Source organism: Chaetodon auriga, chromosome 1, assembly GCF_051107435.1.
Source record: "Chaetodon auriga isolate fChaAug3 chromosome 1, fChaAug3.hap1, whole genome shotgun sequence".
NCBI classification, from domain to species: Eukaryota; Metazoa; Chordata; class Actinopteri; order Chaetodontiformes; family Chaetodontidae; genus Chaetodon; species Chaetodon auriga.
This window is the reverse complement of record NC_135074.1, coordinates 32,302,501-32,324,425: the sequence shown is the minus strand read 5'-3', so window position 1 is coordinate 32,324,425 and position 21,925 is coordinate 32,302,501. Positions and strand designations below refer to the sequence as shown.

Sequence of the window (21,925 nt, the reverse complement as noted above, 5' to 3'; positions counted from 1 at the left end):
GTTGTCTTCACGTCGTCCTCGCTGCGCTCCGTCCAGATGGCAGCTCCTCTCTGCAGCCCAGCACCACGGAGGGAGGCGACATGACGCCTGTCAGGAGCCCGATCGGAGCCAGAGCCAGAGACAAAGCCTCAGCACGCATGCCGACAGTCTAATCTGCATCCACACCAAGAGGAGGGGGGGTGGAGGTGGGGGGTGGAGGTGGGGGGTGCCGGAGTCATTCTGACCTGCAGGAGGTCTCGGGCTGTTTTCACTGCAGCTGATAGCAGGAGTGCTGCTGTTGTTTGTGTGCTAACAGCCCTCTGATGGCTGCAGGAGCACCGCCAGATTGGCTTGTAGTGTGAAACAACAGCAGCCATTAAAGCTGCTCGATACGGCCTGGGGGAGGAGGGGGGGACTACCCCGCCCTGCCCAGGGTGAGCGTGGGTAATTTCTGTCTGTTTTTGTCTTCTGGCAGTAAACAGAATCAGATCCATTGAAATCAGTCATCTGATTATTCGTGTCGTCCTCCAGCAGTGAAGAAGAAATCTTCTCTTCATCCTGATAAACGTTTACAACACTGATGGGACGAAGACACTGTCTCCAAAACGCACCAATCCAAAGGGGCTGGTTCCTCTGCTGGTTCCTCTGCTCTGTTCTAATGCGTTCTCGTATGTTCTCACATGCTTTCTACATGTGAGTGTGTGTCGCAGTGACGGCAGAGCAGCAGGAGACGCACACACATCATTAAACACACAGACGCATCAGCATCATCGTTTCCATCAAAGTCTGAGTCTCTGTCTCATTTCACGAGCTGCTCCTGAGTGTCGACACCGTCAGGCTGCTCGGACAGACAGCTGCTGCACTCACGAAGACGGAAACATGAACGTTACGATCGGCTCCGGCCAATGGATGAATCCACTGGACCGTCTTCAGGATCAACAGCGATGTTAAAGAAAACACGACTCTGTTCTCACAGAGTTAATCCAAGTTCACTTCCTTTGGTCTGATTCACAAACAGAACGAAGCAGAGCCCGAAACAAAGCGAGGAAGCCAGGTCGACCAGTTGAAATCTGCTGTTTACTCCCACTGTGATCTTAATTTTCTGCCTCTTAATAACCAGTTTTTCCCCTCTGATCAGTAAAATACTGAGTGCAGCTAAAACAACTGAGTAAGCTTAATTTTCTGTCATCGTACAGTCAAACAGCATCAACATCCTCCTGATTATCAGAATTTCTCCCAGACCGTCCAATCGGACCAGGAAGACGACCTTCACAGGAGGTCTCTGCAGACCCCGTCCATCAAATCTAAGCTGCGGCTTCAGATCACGTCCCTGAACTCGATCGGCATCACAAACACTCTCAGTTCTGCTGGACCGAGCGCCAATTAGCAGCTTTGTGTGGCTGCAGAGGAGGTCGGCCAATCAGCTCTTTGATGTGCGACTTCTCAAAGCAACACGACGCAGAGGACAGAGGACAGAGGACAGAGGACGGAGGACAGAGGACAGAGGACAGAGGACGGAGGACAGAGGACGGAGGACAGAGGACGGAGGACGGAGGACAGAGGACAGAGGACAGAGGACGGAGGACGGAGGACAAATCACCTGGCATCAAACTGCAGGTGCAGCTGTCTGAAAAGGCTCGACACAATGACAAAAACAGGTCAAGAGGGACGACGGACGAAACGAGTGTAGACGCGGTGCATTCAGGGGGGCTGCGTCTTTCTGAGCGCTGCTCTTGTTTTGTCCCTGAACATCAGCTTTGGTCCAGACTTCACGTCCAAGTAACGATGAAGGTTGAAGTAAGTTTGACGGGGCGAGAAACAGCGAAATGACTGGATGGGATGAAACCTCAATTTCCCAGAATGCATGTTTACTTTTTTCTGGAAATCGTTTGGAAAAAAAACATCAGAAGCAAGAAAATGAGGTTCAGACAGAAACAGTGACGGAAACATCTGGATTAGTTTTCCTGGATCTCTGTCGGTTTGATCCATCGTGGATAAAACATGATTTCCACTGCGTCTCCTCAAAACTTCAAGAATTTCTTCTCCCACCGCAGGAAACATGTGACGGCGCTCCTCTTCCTCAAATTTCCATTAGAACATTCCATCTGAGGCTGTGCATCACATGACCACTCACACACGGCGAGCACGCATGTGCAGGTGTTTGTTGTCCCTGCAGCAGAAACACGATAAAATGCAGCAGCTAGCATGGATAGCGAGGTCAGCGACGCCTGTCAGCTGTCTGGAAACGGGTCATGTGATCAGGGTGTGACGAATCAGAGAGGGACACGTTGTGACTGATTGGACCAACCAGGAAGTGAACGTCTCATTTCCACACGTCACATCCTGGAGGTTTTCTTGTAAAAGGGGTCAGCAGGAGTACGGCGGACGCTTGGCGTGAACATGGCGGAGCTGCGTGTTTTAAAATGAAAACATATCAGAGTGGATGTTGCCTGAAGTCCTCAGTCCTCCAAAGATCCCAGTTTTACAGCGTGTCCGCCCCCCCGCCCGCCCCGGACCATCAGGCCTTCCCCTGCAGGCTCCTCATCCGTCAGCCTCCTCAGACGCTCACCGCAGGCTGATACTCGTCTGCAGCTCGCCTGAACAAACAGCCACCGCCTCGGCGTGTCTGCTGTCAGAGCGCCGACGAGCGCTCGGGTCGGAGTTTGGGCTGAATTTAGGTTTTCAATCTGTGAATTGTCAGCGCAGAAGAAACTGCCAAAAAGCTGCTGCCGGGTGAGAAAGTGAGAGGGAGGAGCTGAGATGAGAAAGATTTCCAGATGAGTTCAGGGACACTGGGAGGGATTCTGGCTTTGGTTGGAGGTGGGGGGGGGGGGGGTAAAAGCTTCCCCCTCAGATGGGGGGAGGGGCGAGACAGGAGCAGATCCTCCTTTTCTTTTTAAAATCATCGCCAAAAAATCTGCAGATTTTTAAATGAAGTCTGGTGATTTCGAACAGATTTCTACCAAAAATCTAAAGACTCGGGTCAGAAAATGAGATCTGTGGTTTCATCATCACATTTAACTGGATTCTTTGATCATTATTAACATTTTCAGTGCTTTTTTCTCTTGATATTCAGAATAAACGTCAATAAATTGGTGGATTCTTTGAAAAAAACCAACATTTCAAAGTACAGTGAAGTAAATCTGCTCAGTAACATCAGAAAGGAGCAGAACAACAGCAGCTTAGTCTTTATCACAAAGATCTGATCAACACACACACACACACACACACACACACACACACACACACACACACACACACACACACACACACACACACACACTCTCGCTCAGATATCCACTCTGCATGCACGATTAACCCATCGACTCGGCTGCTCCAGGAGCGGGTGGAGCTGGCGGAGTGTTTTCGAGCGAGCTGGAGAATAATGAGGTTATCACAGCGTCGCTCTGCGCTCCATTACACCGCAGCTACAGCGGCGCTCCGCCCAGGCCTCGCTCGGCCCGGCCTGGCTGCTCCGATTCCATGTCCTCGACTCGGTTCGTGATGTGAGGGCGGCGTGTGTGTGTGTGTGTGTGTGTGTGTGTGTGCTTTCGACCAACCTTGACCAGAGAAAAACAGAAAAGTAGAATTCTTCCATTTGTCAAACGTGCGTCTGTCCATAAAAACAGGACGTCGACGGTTACATGAACCAGGAAGTCAAAGCGGTCCGGCCCAGCAGCGGTCTAAAGCCGGCACGTCGTGTCAGATCCATGACGTGAAGGACCTTGGTTCACCTGTCTGGTTCTGGTTCTGGTTCTGGTTCTGGTTCTGGCCCACAGCCGGCTGCTTCTCAGCCCACTTTGGTCCAGGTCCAAAACCCTAAAACGTCTCTAAATCTGACAGCCTGACAGGAGACAGACGAGACCTGGTGCTGCGAGGTGAGGAGAGCGACACCAGAGACGGAGACGGAGACGAAGACGAAGAAGAAGACGAAGACGAAGACGCTCAGCTGAAAGTCACATGATCTGTTTTTAACGTCAGAGTGAACAGAAACGTTCTCTTTGAAGGGGACGTCTCTCACTTGTGGCAAACAGAACGTGAAATCTGATCTTTTACAGTCTGATCTGAACCTGATCCTGAATCAGATCCAGGTCTCAAGCCAGTCTGAACGGTCTCATCAGTTGATCCAGATCAGAGGCTCAAAGGTCTGCATCCGATCGGAGGCTCAGACATTTCCTGACTACGTTTACACTCGTGATGAGTTCAGGTGTCCACATTAAAACCACGTTCATCAGAGGATCACTGTGAACCGTCTCCAGCTGCTCTGACACGTCAGTTCACGCGAACGTCTATCTGAACGTCTTCGGCTGTTTGTGATGAGCACGTTAAATAAATCTTTCCTTCCTTTTGATAAAATGTGACCTTTGGAATCAAACTGAAGAGTTTTTGATGTTTTCTGCGTCGAGCTGCTCGTTACTGAAGTTCATCTCACAGGTTTTTGTCTTTTCGTCCTCGACTTGGCGTCACTTCAGCTTCTCTCTCGTTTCCTCTGCTGAACAAAAAGGACAAAGCAGGAAACTGTCAGCTGAGGTCAAACTGTCGCACGGCGCTGCGACACACACGCACGTGGACGTGAGACCTGACACACACACACCGAACATCCACAACCCGCTGCCACGTTTACACTCCGATTAACCTCCAATCAGCACGCAGCGTCTCCGTCTGAAGACAGAGCGGGAAGTCAAACACCGAAGCGGCTGCTGAGGCGTCGCCACGAACACGACGAGATCCACGAGAAACAAACGCGACCAAGTGAGCAGAACGTTCACGTCAGAGCCGATTCCACTCGGTCCAGGCGATTTCAAACTCGCGGACATCAGCGAACTCGACCACGGCGACTCAGCAGAAACTTTGAGATGAGTCAGATTCAGCAGCTGATCCTCCAGCGTCCACGCCCTCCTCAGTCAGGGCGCTGAGTTCAGGAGCATCGGCTAAATGGACGCTGCATTATTTATCAACCAGATTAACGGCTCGTGTTTCGTACATTTCCGCTTTTACACAAAACTATAAATCATCTCGCTCTTTATCTCCTTCATCCTGCTCTTCTCTGCTTCCTCTCCTGTTACTCGTGTTAGCTTCAGCCGAGCCGCGGTTCGTCCCGGCGCCACGCCTCGTCTCCTCAGGATCATCGTCACTTCCTGAGTGAGACGACGACGGAGGTAATGACGAAGCTTCAGCTGAAACACGCAGGAGGAGTGAGAGTCACGACACACACACACACACACACACGTGTAGGAGCAGAGAGGTGCGCTCACACGCTGCAGACCTCAGGTACATCCCACACAGAGCTCTCGTACATTCAGCGTGGACGTGAGAGCGAGCGAGGAGGGAAAAGGCTTTTTAAAGAGCGATGAAGCAGCATCTTCATGTACATTAACGTGGTGCGTTCAAGTCCGTCAGTTAGAGCTATAAATAGAGTCTTCATGTAGTGACATCAAAACTGAATCCACGAGTTCCTGAAGCTCCACCGCGTCTCTGAAAGTCCAAAGAAAAGTGTTTCCACAGCTCGACAGCTGAGAAGACAAACTGGGACCGACCCACTCTGATCTCTGGAGCGCTGGTTTCAGGTCAGAGGAGGGACCTGACAGGATGAACCCCGAGACGACACGCTCGTCCACCTTCAGACGTGCAGTCATGTTTTATATGAAGGTTTCTGAACATCTGTGTCAGAGCTGTTTCATGGCAGTTTAATAAGACTGTGCATCACATGTGATGAAGAACAGGACCCTGACCCTGACCCTGACCCTGACCCTGACCCCAGCCTAAACCTCGGGCCCTGACCTAAACCTGACTCTAATCTAGTCCTTCAAACTAAGTCTGAAGCCTCAAACAGCTCTTTGAAGTTGTGAGGACCAACCAAAATCTCTTCACTCACTACACACGCACACACACACACACACACACACACACGTGCACACACACACACACACACACACACACACACACACACACACACACAGTAATAATCTGGAAGCGTCTTGCATCCCTGAAAACCTGAGAAATGCGATTACTGACCGACGGCGTGTGTCTGGGTTTGCAGCTGTCGGGTCGCTGCAGCGCGTGAAATCGTGTTGATCTGGATCCTCTGAGTTTCCCAGAATCGTCTTTAGGTGAAGATGATCTTCATCTTATCTCCGCGGGTGAAAATCATCTTCACCTCAAGATGTCGATGGAGGGAAAAAGCCGACGGAGCTGCAGCTCGACCTTCCTCAAACACTGAACTGTCTCTCTCTTTTTTCTTCTTCGTCACTTCCTCTGTCACTTCTTCATCCTGACTCAGCGTCCTCTCAGCTGTCCCTCCTCTTCCTCTCTGTCACTATTTATCACAAACACAACAACAGCTTCTGCATCACAGTCAGAGTGAGCTTCATTCAGACTGACGCGGCTGAGAGTCGACTCCTTTCAATCAGCTTTAAAACTGTATGAACGACAGGAACGTTCAGAGAGGGAGGCTCGAAGGTCAGACAGGCCTCTGACGGAAGGTCACAACCAATCAATCAATCAATCGATCAATCAGTCAATCACCTCAGAAACTGTAGTTTGACAAAAGGACGTCTCTGTGTCCAAACTCCATCAATCGACCTGCTTCATCAGTATTTCTATGTTTTAAAGTTTTCTGTGTTTTAAAACAAATGACCTGAGGTTCAGATCTCTGCTGGCCACACTGGTTTCAAACTGGTTTCAAACTGGTTTCAGTCCATGTCAGACTCTTGAAACTCGCTGCAGGAAGTCGATCCATCACAGCCATGTTTTGTTGCCTTCAATGTCATTTACATTAACAACATGTGATGATGCATTTGTGAGCAGAGAGGATAAAATATCTGTTTGGTGGTGCATTTGAGGACACGCAGAAATCTCAGGTTTAACAATCAGAGGCTCAGAAGCTTCTTTTCGCTGTAAGAGGAAAGTGGCTTTGGCAGCTTATCGTGACGGATCCCAAATCTCGCAACACCCCGAAATGAAAACCTGGATGTTGATCTAAAAGTTGACAGCAGAGGCCCGAAAACGCTCCACCCTGATCTGAACTGCACCACCTGCAGCACTAAAACCCCCCACCAGCCTGCAGAGCCCCACACGGCTTCTGATGGTGTGTGAGACGCACTCACATGGAGAGACACACACATAAAGAGATTCTGGGAGAAGAAGAAGAAGAAGAAGAAGAAGAAGAAGAAGAAGAGAGGACGGTGACATCACACCAACCATCACTGTCGTACTGAACGCAGCGCTCATCACTGGTTTGTGAATCATGAAATGAGTTGAATGAACCAGGAAACAGTGAAGCTGCTCATCAGATTCATCTCAGGTCTGTAAAAACGGGGAAAACTCTCGTACAAGCACATAAATATATCACATATTTTCATCAATTTACAGCGTGTGAGCAAAAATAAATAAAGTATGAACGTGAGAAACTGGTTGTTTCTCTCACTGGTCGTTAATTCAGACTTTAATCACAAAACAGGTTTGACGATCTGAAAACTGAAGCAGCCGCAGAGACAAAACACTCGTTCTGAGGACCAAACACCTCCAGCCAGAAATAAAACAAACCACGTCGGCCGCCGTTGCTGGAGCAGGCCTTCACTGACCGCGCCGCCTTCGCCATCAGAATCCTCCGATCGACCCTTCATCAGGCTCGCTGCTCTCCATTCGCCGTGCTGCACATTGCTGGAGCGCATGAACGGAAAAGGAAAAGCGAGAGCGGACGTACGGTTAGAAGACGACGTGCTGAGGAGCAGCGGGTCACAGATGAAGGGCGAGTTCATCAGCAGATGGACCAGAGGTCATGTTGGAAGCTGCTGAGTCGAGGCTGGTCTGTGTTTGTATTCAGGACATCAGCTGGAATACGCTTACCGCCATCTTCAGCTGATGAAGCTCAGCGTCTCGTTTCCTCCTCGTCTGTTATTAAAGACACGTGAGTCCACACGGAACAGGCCGTCCTATCAGCCAGATATCAAACCCTCCACACGTCAAGCCAAGCAAACAAGCGCTGCCACAAAAGGCCGAGTCACACGCGAAGGCGTCGTCTCCAGCTGATCCATCATCAGCTGTCACCCCGGACGCCCAGTCAGGACTGGAGCCGTCAATCAAAGGGACAATAAATGCATGCTGGGAGCAAAGTTCAGCTCCAGAAGGACTGACGAGCAGAGACGAGACAGACGCACACAGAGAGGACGACGGGTCCTCTCCGGGGACGCAGACGAGCGCTTACAGAAGGCTCGAAGCACGACTCAGCGTGTTTTTGAAGCTTCGGACGACACCAGAGCTGCTAGCATGGCCGCAGACTCTTCTTCCTCTTCTTCTTCAGCCGCGCGCTCGCTCTGCTCACCGACTCGTTTTTCTAATTGTAGTAAAGTGGAAGCTTATCTTGAAGTCTGTCTGCCTGCAGTGTAAAAAGGCCCAATCTCACTCATCGCACCTGTCAGTGCAGGATTTACTCCGAAGGATCGTTTATCTGCAGAGGAAACTCCACGGCGTGCTGCTCACACGCCGCTGAGCGCGCTCATTACCAAACATCTGGCTGTGCTTTCTCTCAGATTACACAGTAGAACAAAATGCTGCGTTTTCCTTCTAAAGCATCACTCTGCTACAGATGAGCCAACAGGAAGCTGCCATCCAGTCCCAGCAGTCAGAAAGTGTGATGATGGGCTGAAATGCACCTTCTGGAGCCCGAAGCAGAGTTCGTTAAAGCCGCCACAGACACGAACACGGAGCTCTCACACAGGATGACGTCTGCAGCGTGCAGCCGCTCGTTTTCAGCCACGCTCTGTCGACCTCCTCTAATGTTTGACGCGAGGACGCAGACGCGGAGTGGACGTGTTACACTCTCTGATTGGTGGACTCGGTGGGACCGTCTCATGCACAGTCCAGGTCTCCAACTTAACTTATTTTGAAGTACAGCTTTCGAAAAGCTTGATGGAAACAGCAAATTTGACAAAACTTCACGGCTTGTAAGTGAACTTCTAAATGTAGACAATGTGGAGCACACCTTAACCAATCAGAAAGGAGCTGACGCTGTGGCTCCATGTTGAATCCTGCAGGAAACCACAGAGCTCAGTCTGTCCTGCTTCTCCTCTTTCTGCCTGTCCGCAAGCAGCAGCTGACACATTACGGATGAAGTGAAGACGGAGTGAAGTGCTCTGATTTCAGGGTTCTTACCTCGAGGAGCGTGTGGGTGAAGCCTGGGGAGGGGACAGACTTCCTGTCCTCACAGTGTCCACACAGTTCATCACCCGGAGACGCAGAAGTCCTCTGGAGCTGAACGTTGCTCCACACCGACACCCACAAACAGCTAACATGAATGCGAAGAGGCCGTGAACGAGGACAAAAGAGGCAGCCTGGGGGAGCCGACACCTCCCGAGGCTCAAACACCTCCCCTCCATGATCCTCCATTCACACTGCCCTGCAGGAGGCCTCCCCTCACCCTCCCCACTGGGCCTTTGGCCTCCACTCAGGCCGCCTTGATGTAAGGAGGCCACATGCTGGACCAGGCCAAGAGGACCAGAACCCCCCAACAAGCCCCCTCAGCACTGTGGAGGACAGCACGAAGGTTACTGGAGGTCAAAGTGAAGAACAAAGGACGTCAGACTGAAGACAAAGACGTATAATAACGTCCTCAAGAGGCCACGCGGACATGAACACACCGACAGCACACAGTCCCATCAGGAGCGCCTCGTCCCCGTCCACAGAAAACCACGTATGTCCAGATTTGCCCTTGTGTTATGTCACAAAGCTGAAAAGGAGGCGAGAGGACGGCAGTGACTCCGTCCTGTCCCGCTGTCCTGATGTCCACAGGGAGGGTCTAATCAAATACTCTACACCCAGGTGCATCCTGGGAAATGTAGGATCTTGACCATACTAGAGCCTGACAGTCAGACATCTTGGCCTCGGCTGCACAGATTTGATCGTTCTTCTTCTTTGAATCTCTCTCCCTCAGCTGCATGGAGGTAAAAAAGTACTAAATTTTCTCCATCATCAACGTCTCCAGAGTGGATGAAGACTTGTTTCAGACTCAAAACACAAGGTTTAGGACTTTGTCTCGGGACTTGTTGGTCTTGACTTCGTGGCTCACGACTGCATCAACGGAGCAGCTTGAATTTTTAAAAAGTGATTCAAAATCTGACTGAACAGAAGAAAAAAACAGGACCCAGCAGTCTGACATATCACTTCAAAATACAGTACGAAAGGTTTTCTGGCCAATCAAAAAGTAATCTGTCTGCCTGGGAAACTCTGGTCTGTCACTTCAGTTCAGATCCAGAACAGAAGCAGGTGTGTTCACAGGCCGTTCCAGGTCAAAACGCTGCAGAAGCCCTTTTCATTTGGGCCTCTGAGCTCTCCTTCAGCCGCTGTGTTTCATCCATCACTGACCGCTGCAGCCAAAATACACGTGGAACAGCCACGAGGCGTCACCTGGGCAGGTGGAGCAGGTTTTCAGGAGGAGATAAGGCGGGTGGTGTTTCTGACAGGTGCTGAATGAATGAACTGAACAGCTTTAACTACACGATCATGCCTGAGTCTGGTGTCTGTTCTGATCGCTCTGACACGTCTACCTGTTGGACGGCCGAGCCCCCCCCCCCCCCCCGGCCCCACCAACGCATAGTCAAAATGGAACTGGGAAAACACGTCAGTGAAGAGTTGAAGTTCTCCTTCATAAAACCACTGAAACTGTCGAGCTGGCTGCTCCCACACACACACACACACACACACACACACACACACACACACACACACACACACACACACAGCCTTTCATACTCCACAGAAACAGCGCGCAGAGAGAAAGCAGCGGGGTCGTCTATAAAAGGCATCGGATCGGAGCTGGACTCCCACGTGCAGCTCCGAGCTGAAGGCCACGAAGCTGCTGCAGATCTGCTTCACACCTCGAACACGGCGACCCGCAGCAGGACACGTCGGGTCTGACCCTCCTGCTGCTGGAGCTCAACCAGGGACTGATGGACATGTGACCAAACACCTGAACACCTGTGACACACACACACCTGTCTGTCCAAAGTGAGACCAGCCACAGGCCTCGCTCCCATCAGGTTTCAGACGTTCATGTCTCCACAGGACGAATCCTCACGTTCAGCCTCTCATTTGTGGTAGTTTTTGTTTTGTGTTTTGATCAACAAACATCACAAACATTTCAGTCCAAACGGAGGCTTGTCAACCTTCACCTCAGTGGACCTGCATGTCCCCATGAGGAAGGTGAGTCCCCACAATGTGACAGTGCAAACAGATTTATGTCCCCTCAGCGTAAGGAATACATGGGGCGCACACACACACACACACACACACACACACACACACACACACCTCACGCTGTGATTGGTCAGCTGTGTGCAGGTGAGAACGGGGTTCTCTTCACTCTAGTTCCCTTCGTCCAACAGCATGAACGTCCTCCAGCGACACTGTCTGAAAGTGTGAGCTGTCTAAAGGACATCAGGTCTCCGTCCTCGCTGTGACTCCGCTCCTGTGTGGCTTTGTCCTTCAGACGTGGACAGACAAACAACCCGCCCCGTAAACGAAGCCGGACAGCGATAGGCTGAGCTGCAGACTTCAAAACTCACCTTTACACAAACGTGCACTAATGACACACAGGTGACAACCAGCCAATCACGTCTGTCTTCATGCCTGCACACAATCAGTTTAATAAGAAAAGGACAGACTTTCTCACACGAGCATGTAAATTACATACGACGTCCACAAACACTCAGAGGAGCAGAGAAGCATGTGGTTCTTTGGCTTCTCTCCCCTGCGCTCATCGCTCTCCATCACGTCAGCTGGTTAGAAAAATCACAAAAATGCTCTGAGCACAAGCTCACAGTTGAATAAATGACAATAAACCGGCATCAGCAGACGTTTTAACGAGGCAGAGTGAATCAAAGCGAGCTGTGAGAGGTACGACCAGCACGTGTGAACGTCTCATCCTCAGTATTGACCGACATAACTCTGACAAACAGCTTTCAGCTGGACTGCAGCTGAAACACAAACACAGCAAACAGATAACGACCTGAGATCAGTCAGAGCTTCAGAGGGATGATTAGCACGCGGCCGCTTGGACGTGCTTCAGGAAACGTCGACAAAGGAGGTCGATGCTCAGAGGAGACGAGCGACGGACTCAGAAACCTGCTTCCTCACAGGGAGGAGGACGGAGACGCGTGGAGAGACGGCCGGGCGGACATGTCTTTTCAGTGATGTAGACGCATCAGACAAACTGGTTCTGGAAGTGTAAGTGTGTTTTTAAAGAGGGTACAAAGATGAAGCATAAAAAGACGCAGACAGAAGTCTTCCTCTCTGCTGTCCACGAAAGAAACAGACTTTCTGACTCGTGTTGAAAATGAGATGACTTGATCTGAAAACAGCTCGTTTGGCTCAGCTCGGCCTTCGTTAGCGTGTGCTGGCCTCCAGTTGGACACAGTCGACAGCGTCCTCCAGGAAACAACCGGGACGCCTTTTACAAACGCACACAGTCAGAATGAAGCTTTTAAAAATGTCTGCACAGCTGAACAACGTCAGTGAAGTCAACAACAGCAAAGTATTTGATAGGAGCTCCAAATCAGCACGATGCTGAAAATCAACACTGGAAACCTCACAGACATGCTAACACGATTAGCGCTGTCATGTTTTATGTTTATTAGAGGCTGGAGAACAACTTTGAACCTTATAACCTTTTGATAAAAATGGATTAAATTGCAATAGTACTTCGGTTCCTCTGGAACTAAAACAAAGTGCAGCTAGTGTCTGTACTTCCTGGTCAGTAAGTTAGAAACAGCGTCTTCCTCACAGATGAAGCACAGCCTCCTGTCTCCACCAAGCTGGAGATCTTCTCTCTGAAAAGTTCTCAGAGATGTTTAAGATCGACCTCCAGAGCTGAAACAGCTCATGTTTAGCCACATTAGCGCCATCTAGTGAAATTCCAGCGTTACGCTACCTGCTGAGCAACAAGCAGACGGACACAGGTTGGAGCTCCTGTCAGGACGAGCGAGAAGAGAGAGAAGACCGGACTGACGTTCACCAGGTGACACAAACACGACTGCACACAGGTGATCACGCTGCTCTGGAGGTTCAACATACCAACTGATACCAGTGTTCAGAAATGGTTTTTAAAACCAGGAGCTCTGACAAAAGCCAAGATGAAGGAGTGAAGCGCAGTCTGCTCCACCTGCACCAGAGTCCATATTGGTTATATGTGAAAGCGTTCTGTTGAACATCAGCAGAGGGAGGGAGAACTCGCCGGGCTCCAGTTAAACAGCAGCTGCAAGGACGTTAGAGACAATACGGTAGAGGACGTCACAGTCCAACCTTCTGGCAGCAGCTTCCATTAAAGAGTGTGTGTGCAGCGAGTGTGTGTGTGTGTGTGTGTGTGTGTGTGTGTGTGTGTGCGGTTAAATCTGTGAAATGCACGGCTGGATAATGTCTCTTTCTGCTTGGTCAAACACGTTATTTATTTCTCATTGTGTGTGGCCACAGGCCGTAAATAAATCTGTAATTACCCACACAGCCGTCAGGTGGGGTTAATGGAGAAACCATTAGCAGCAGAGAGAGGATGGATGGAGGGATGGAGGGATGGAGGGATGGAGGGAAACAACAGAGCAGACACAGTGGAGGGAGAGGTGGAGGAAAGGGAGGAGGAGGAGGAGGAGGAGGAGGAGGAGGAGGCAGCTATGGGCGTAAGCAGCAGATAATAGTCATTAATTAAGCTTATTATGAATCTTCTGCCGCCCTGCTGCTCGCTGCTTGGAGATAGGTCAGCAATTAAAACAGGATCATACGAAACGAAGGAGGATGTGATTTTTAAAAACTGCTGCTCTGACATTTGTTTCCTGCTGTCGACAAATTCCACGAAAACACCGACAGCAACGCGTCAGTCTGCCTCTCAGCACGTCCCACAAACACACCGTTTCATTTCAACTGGAGTTTTTAACCCAGCAAACGGGAGGAAGAGCAGCTTCAGTTTGGGACTATTTTCAGCGGCGGATGAATCCACAGTTGGTGCTGCAGTGAGTGTTTGTGTGTGTGTTGGTGGTGATGAAGGATGATGATGATGATGACGTGTTATTACCTGACGGCTATTTCATTTAGTTTCATCCAGTTGTTTTAATTCTACTTTGTTATTTTCCTTGTTTTTACTGTTTCACGTGTTACACGTGTTGTTATTATCTGCTTTTCTGCATGAACTGAACTAAGTAAAGTTTATTATAATCATCGTTATGAATGGAGCTCTGTGGCTCAGAGGAAGAACATCCACCGGCTCAGACACAAGAACATCATCACACCATCAGCTGTACAAGCTGCAGAGCATGTCCAAGTCAAACAACGCGGACTGCACTACTGCAATACTGCAATACTAGATGTACTGTATGCATAGTACATTAAGTAATCATTACTCGCTAAATGCTAACGGCTAACTGCTAGCAGCTGTGCAGCATAACATGAAATTACTGTAAACAGGAAAGTTAAAACAAACTGCTTCATATTCATCGTGTTCGAACACACACGCACACACACACGCACACACACACACGCACACACACAGTCTGGATTAGTGTAACATGTGATCGTGGCACCTCTAACAGCCTCCATACTGTCCGGATCCAAAATCTCTTTTTTTTTTGGTTTGATATCAGAGTAAATCGAATATCTTCATGTTTCATCGTGATAATTTAATGATAAAAAAAAAAAAAAAAAAAAAAAAAAACTTCATCTGGACTAAAATGTCCATTGCATGTCTCCACAGGTGGAGCAGTGTGTTGGGGTGGATGAACGGTGTGTGTATCAGAGAAAATCAGGTTCATGTACAAACACGTGCAACAGACGTCCTTGCAGAGATTTTCAGGTGTCAGAGATCATCTTTGTCTTTGCCTCGTTCCTCCTCCCTCAGGTGTGACGGACCAGTCTCAGCTGTTCTGTTGTCTTTGTGGAGCATCCCAGCACATTATTACTGTCCTCCACGAGGTTTAAAAAACAGCCAAAATGGAAAAACGAGAGGATGAAAAAAAACCACTGCTTCCATTTCCCATAATGCACCTTGATAGCATCCTTTCAACAGACCCCACAGTATCAAACGCGACAGAGACGTAATAACCCCGATGACATCATGAGTGACACGTGACACATGAGCTGAGCCTCCTGAGCGACAGCAGAAACATCAAACCAGCAGCGGCCGGCGAGCAGCCCCCCCCCCCCCCCCCCCCCCCCCATGAGCCTCAGCGCTCCCTCCGCTAACAGCAGCATTAGCATAAAGAGCTGCAGGTGAAGTGTGACAGCGACTGATCAGGAACTCCAATCGCACACTTGAGGGATTTCCGAGCGAATGTAAATGCTGCTTCTCATTTCCTAAATCTGATTTCACACTTCCTGAACGGGTTAAGTGTGGAGTTCGCGGCGGAGCGCTGCCCCCCCCCCCAGCACAGGGAGGTGATGAAGTGAAGGGAGGTGATGAATGAAGTGTTCACCTCTGTTATTAGAACGGGAGGAGACACGGAGGGCAGAGGAGACGGAGGCAACCGGAACGCCTGGTTTTAAACACTTCCTACACTTTCCTTTAGAGTAAAACACACACACAGCGAGCACAATGCAGAGAGGAAGAGGCGCACACACACCCATGATGCATTTCATCTGCCAAATGGCAACTCATGCAGGGCGTCTTTCAGGGGGGAGTGAAAGGGAGCAGCAGAGTGTCAAAGACCAAACAGCTGTTAGGACGAAACCTCAGGGACTCACACTGTGTGTGTGTGTGTGTGTGTGTGTGTGTGTGTGTGTGTGTGTGTACACATCTTTCACTGTAACCTGACTCAGCCGTTCCCTCAGCTTTGCGCGGCCTTTTGGCCTCTTTTAGCTCCCAGTTTTGGTTTGCAGCTCGTTTCCTGTGCCGAGCTCGACGCACGCCGTTAGCGCCCGGCTGCTGAGGAAAGTGACCGAGTCAGAGCTAAAAGAGGGCGAATGTTCGACTCAGCTCGGGTGGGCACACACTCTGCTCCAGATGCACGCTAACATCGCGCTGCGTCTGCTCGATGTGTCAACAGACAGACGTTCACGCTGCCCAGGCGATAAACGTACGTCAGGGCTTCGTTTACAGCGTGCTGCACTGCCCCCGCGTGGCCAGAGAAAACAATGCTCGCAAGTTTAACAGCTCAAATGAATCAGGAATCTGATCATCGAGGAGTGAAGAAGAAGAATTTTGGCTTCTGGTTCTCGACTGTTCGACACACATTAAACAGTGTTCAGCTGAAAAGAGCATCATACTGTTAGCATTGGTGATATTTCCGTGTCGAGACCACAGATGCACATTAGCTGTTGTTAAATGCTAATCGATGCACATCATCCACCACAAACAAACAATGTTAAAACTCTGCAGACTTCAGTTCTGGCTGACTTGGCGCCACCTGTGGTGACTGGCGTTAACTGCGGCTGCTCCTTTCAGCTCTCATGCTTATCGATGGCTGAGGTCATCTAACGGCGGACCGACAGGAAGGGGCTGTGAGATGATGGCAGTCTTAACGAGTGAAACTTTAATGAAATTCATACCTTCCTTTATCCGTTCATATCGAAAGGCTTCCAGAAGATCAGCGAGGAATAATCCATTCCCCTCCCAAATCCTCCCTCCAGAGGCAAAAGGTGCCAAAACCTTCATGGTAAAATTCAAAACAAAATGATTTCCTACGAGTTTCATTAAGCGAACATTACAAAAGCTCGGCGATCTGAACGTCCTAGTTAGATGTGTCATGCACCAATTTCACCAGAAAAAATTCCTCGTATGTGTAAAAGCATTCTTGGCAATAAAGCTTTTTCTGATTCTGATTCTGATTCTGGTCCTGCGATGAATAAATCAGTACGTGAAACGAGTATTTCTGAGGAGAAGAAGCCGAGCTGCAGGCTGCTGAGTGACACGACCGTTCACGTCCGAGCCATTACAGAACAGGTAAGCGTACCTTTTCTCCTCTGGTCCCCAACGTTTAATTCAGAAAAATGACTAATTGAGACTGAGCTATTGTTAGCGTAGCTGCTGTTAATGGAGATCGAACACTGTGTTACTGCATGTGGAGAGAAAACCGTAGTACAGAGCAGATCACCTGCTCCCAGTGCTGATGCTCCAATGAGAGCATCTACAGCCGCCGTGCGCTTGTTTTAAGAGCTGAATATGCAGCCCAGAGGAATTAGGTCATCAGCCATGACCTTAAAATTCAGCCAAATTAAAAATAGAAAATCTAATGTTTCATTGAAGAATTACACATTCAATAGATGACAGAAGTATAGCCACTAATTATGGTTATTAGCAGAAAAATTTACATTTTAAATACCTGTGAAAGGTAAGAACGTGTGTGTGTGTGTGTGTGAGAGAGAGAGAGAGAGAGAGAGAGAGAGAGAGAGTGTGTGTGTGTGTGTGTGTGTGTGTGTGTGTGTGTGTGTGTGTGTGTGTGTGTGTGCTGAGGGGGTTTCATGGCTCAGTGGATAAGAATGTAGCTCAGTTATCCAACACACAGGTCACAAGAACCTGACACGCGCGCACGCACACAGAAACACACACCGTAGTGATCAGACAGGCGCGCGCACGCGCACACGCACACGCACACACACACACACACACACTCCATCCAAAGCGGAACACTGGTGCTCAGACTCGGAGCTGAGTGTCAGAGACAAACCAGCCGCTTGTTTCGTCCACAGAAGTGAAAACCTCACCTGTGTCTGAAGCTGTGAAGGTCGGTTCTTCCGCTGCTGCTCCGAGCTGAGGATCACTCCATATCCTAATCCAGGAGAGTCGTAAACCATTCAAAAATCCATCCAGAAACAGGGAGAGAGCTCTGCAGGAGGAGGTGGCATTGCCTCCAATCCAGAGGGTGTGTGTGTGTGTGTGTGTGTGTGTGTGTGTGTGTGTGTGAGAAACACTCACACCAACAGCTCTGCAAAACTGTCCTCAAACGGCCGCGCACACACAAACACACACGCAGAGCAGGCGGAGAGGGAAGCCAGGTGGCGGAGCGGAGACGCGGTGAGACGCCGCAGAGCTCCGGAGGAAGAGGCCGAGCCTGAGCGCGGTTCACCCCCAGGACTGCGCACCCCGCCTGGGCTGCAGGACAGAGGACTGTCCGCGTGTCTCTGTCGGTCCGCTGCTGAATCACGAGCCGGTCCGTGTCCGCTGTGAGGAGAACACACACTCTGCTCCGTCCGCTCCGCTCAGCTCCTTCTGAAGAATGAGGAGCTCTGCAGCAGCACCACCCCCCACCGGGATAAACCCCGCCCCTTCATACGGCGCAGCCAATAGCAGAGGCTGCCTGCTCTTACTTCCTGCCCTCTCTCTCTCTCTCTCTCTCTCTCTCTCTCTGTCCGTCTCTTTCTCTCTTTTTGTCTTTAGTCTCTCTCTCTCTGTCTCTTGTCTCTCTCTCTCTCTCTCTCTCTCTCTTTCTGTCTCTTGTGTCCCCCTCTCTGTGTCTCCATCTCTTGTCTCTGTCTCTCTCCGTCTCTCTTTCTCTCTCCTTTTGTCTCTTGTGTCTCTCTCAGCAGTAGCCAATCACAGATCTTCAGCCTCTAATCCAAGTGGACACTGCCTCAGACTCAGCTGGACAAACGTCTGTCCACATTTGACTGAAGTGCATTGAAGACGTTTCACAGCATTTTAAAACCTGAGTGACCACATGAAATGTTTGTGGGTGTTAATCTGTGTTTCCCTGGTTAACATATGACCACATTCAAACACTTAGCAAGTCTCACTGAATCTGATCACTCAGGAGGTTTGACCTCAGCTCTGCAGCCTCTAACCTGACAGTCCAGGTTCCAGCAGTCACACAGAAGACGAAGCTTCATGGATTCAAAGAAAAGTTCCTGAAGTATATTTGCTAAAGCTGAGTGTGAAATCTTGAACATAATGGAGCATTTTGTAGCAGCATGTGTGCAGCGACGGCTGTCCTAAAACCTTTTTTTTTTTTAAATTACATTTTCTGAATCTACGCTTTTCTTTAGGTGCTTTTTTAACGAGAGGTTTCCAGTTTGAACAGCACGCTGAAAGCAGCAGTTTGCAGCTGGAACATGTAAAACTTGTAGTTCATCTTTGACGGCGTTTCGCACAGCAGTCAACTATTAAGACTCTAACATGATGTTTGAGTTTGTGGAGCTCTGACGGTTCAACCATTTGAAGTATTAGAACAAAGTTACGCAGACGAACATGAAGCAGATCAGAAACGTTGAGCGAGGCAGAGTCAAGTTAGCGTCACTCAGACTAATGATCCACTCTCCCGTCTGCAAACACGAGTTTCCAAAGACAAACAGACAACCTGCAGAAACAGCAGACTGGAGACAAGAAGTCCAAAGTCCGAGGACGCAGTCACAGTTTGTCCCGGCGGCTGCAGTCAGAGAGCAGACGTCACGCTTCAGGTAGCGTGCTAACTGCGCTCTGGGGCCTCGTCTTCATCAGTTTAAGATCAATACGGAGCTCGTTCACTTCTGAATAAAACTGTCTGCATGAGAAATGCATCAAGGTCCAAAAGAGGAAAAAAACAGAGCTGCGTTTTCAGTTTGGACCTTCGGGGGAAGAACACTTCCTGAGAACGCAGTCAGTCATTTCTCTGAACAGCTGAGAGGAAAAATAAACAGGATCAGACTCAGAACGGATTCAGAGATAAAACCGTGTGAATAATGAAACCCACGAGGACACAGGACCGGACGAGACAACACGAGAAGACAGAAGACACGGACACTTTAAAAGAGATCTCCACCAAAGTAGAATCACACTCCCACAACTCACCATCGACAGCAAATAAACAAATAAACACACGCATTCCTCTTCTTTGTCAAACGCCAGTGCCTACATTACCCACAATGCAAGCCGATCAGCTGCAGGTTGGTGTGAGATTCGGATGTGTTATGCTAGTAGCGGCTAATGTAGATGAGCAGATGTTTATTTTGTTCTTTTTCTATGTCTTTTTTATTCTTGCTGCCTGTAACAGCGTCATTTCCACAGCGTGGGATCAGTGAAGTTTTATCTTATCTCTGATCTGCACACAGCTCCCTCTGAGACACGATTTCACTTCAGAGTACAGTCAGTAGAATTCAGCAGCACCCGGTCCGTCGTTAGCGTCGAGACCACCGCTCTGACCGTGAGGAACCTCCACCATGGACGCTCCCAGCAAACAGCTCGGCCCACTCCTGAACATCACCAGGAGGATTCATCCAGACACTGAGCACCTCCTGCCTGGACCGCTCGCTGGAGCTCCTGACCATCAGGACCCTCTGAGGACCCTGTGGTCTCAGTCAAAACTCGTCTCTGCTGTGGGTCAGTGAATGCCACACTGAAGTCCGGTCAGTGAACGCCACACTGAAATCCAGACTGTCACAGGTTGAAAACCCACTGTGTCATACAGCACCTTGACTCTCTATGTTCACACTTACTCACGCCTCAGCAGCATCATCAACAACAACAACAACAACAACAACAACAACAACAACAACCTCTGAGCAGCTTCTTCGTTCAGGAGGGACGCACCTGCAGCTCATGGTCACATCCGTCTCTTATTCTGTTGAGTGTGGACGCGCTTCTTGTTTCTTTGGACATATGCATCTGTCAAATAAATGTAAGGAAACATGGAGAAGGTTTAAGAATGAACTCGACAGAATCGTTAAATAAAAGGCCGACCTGCACCACCATCTTCTCGTGTGAGCGACCCACTTTGAACAAACTCCTCTCAAAACGTCTTCCACAGTTCAAACACCGTGGCAGGTTTCCATTCTGGTTTTCACTGTCGTCTTCAGAACTGATGCAAAAGAACACTTCTGAGCTGACCACGAACATGCATGTAGTTCTGCATCAGTTTAAAGAGAACCTTCAGTTTTTGTGTCTGAGTGACTAATGAGGACAACAGTCTGTATCTGGTCCAGAACTGAGCCAGAGCGCCGCAGCCAGCAGGTCATTATGAACAGTATGGACAGGATTCCTACAGAGACGGACCGTTTGTTGAAGAGTAAGATCCTTTTTGTTTGACCACAAACAGCCGCGATCACTCTCACTGAAGCCAGACTCCATTTACAGAAACACTAATTTTAAATGAATCTCGGAAAGACGATCTCGGCTCGTCTTTCCAGTGTTTCAGCTACATCGGTTTGTTGAAATAAACCTTTAATTCACGAAGTGAGATGTGAAAATATGAGGAGAGCAGCGAGAGGGAGGTCAGACATCAGAGGAGCAGCAGGAGAAACAGCATGTGGAGCCACCAAACCACCAGCAAAACTCATTTATATTCTGTTTCCACACACGTCTTTACATTCTGCTGTCAACACGTTAAAGCTGCGTTCAGGACAACACAAAACGGCTGTAAACTAGACGGTTTACTAAGTTCTGCTGCATCTACTTCATAAAAAGACTCCGTCAGTTCTCCTCCACCTTCCCCTCCATCCCTCAACCCCACAGGAGTTCTTCTGCTCCTGGAGGAGGAGCTTTAAGACCAGCAGCCACATGATCACACGTCCACCTGTCTCAGTGAACGTTTGGACTCACGTCAGTTTCATTTGGCAGCAAAGTAAAATAATGACTTGACTAATGGCTTCGTTCGTACTGTGCAGAAAGGGTGCTGTTATATGACTGACATACAACTTAATAACATGTTAGACAGAAAGTTGCACACAGGAGTCACTCATTCATTAGCTCAAACAGCCAATCAGAGAGCTCTTTCTCTGCGGCCGCCTCGTGTGCAGCTTCGACGTGCTGAGTCAGCTGCAGATAAGGCAACCAGAGCCAATAATGCTGCACACGCTGTGACAACTACAGGTGACAGTCGATCACAGTCGCTCAACAACAGCCCGCTGACGGCCAGACGACGGCCAAGATGGCGTGTCAGCGCTGTGACATCAGCACGCCATCACGGCGGTATTTGTCAGCGGTCAACGGGCAGAACTGAGCAGCTCGAGTCCTGCAGAGACGAAGGTTCAGAAAAGCTTCACCTGAAAAACAAAGTGAAAAAAA

General features: G+C 49.4%; 1 protein-coding gene across 6 annotated transcripts in view; it reads right to left on the bottom strand.

The window, feature by feature from the left end:
- The window catches only part of large2 (LARGE xylosyl- and glucuronyltransferase 2), a 151,787-nt gene that overhangs the window by 43,759 nt on the left and 86,103 nt on the right, over positions 1-21,925 (bottom strand). For 3 of the 6 annotated variants that reach the window (XR_013077409.1, XM_076735536.1, XM_076735568.1), the window contains exon 1: positions 17,656-18,702. The exons of the other annotated variants lie outside the window; for them this stretch is intronic. The gene's annotated coding sequence lies outside the window, so the exon portion shown is untranslated. Of the gene's footprint in view, positions 1-17,655; positions 18,703-21,925 lie in introns of those variants that run through there. 6 annotated transcript variants of the gene reach the window in all.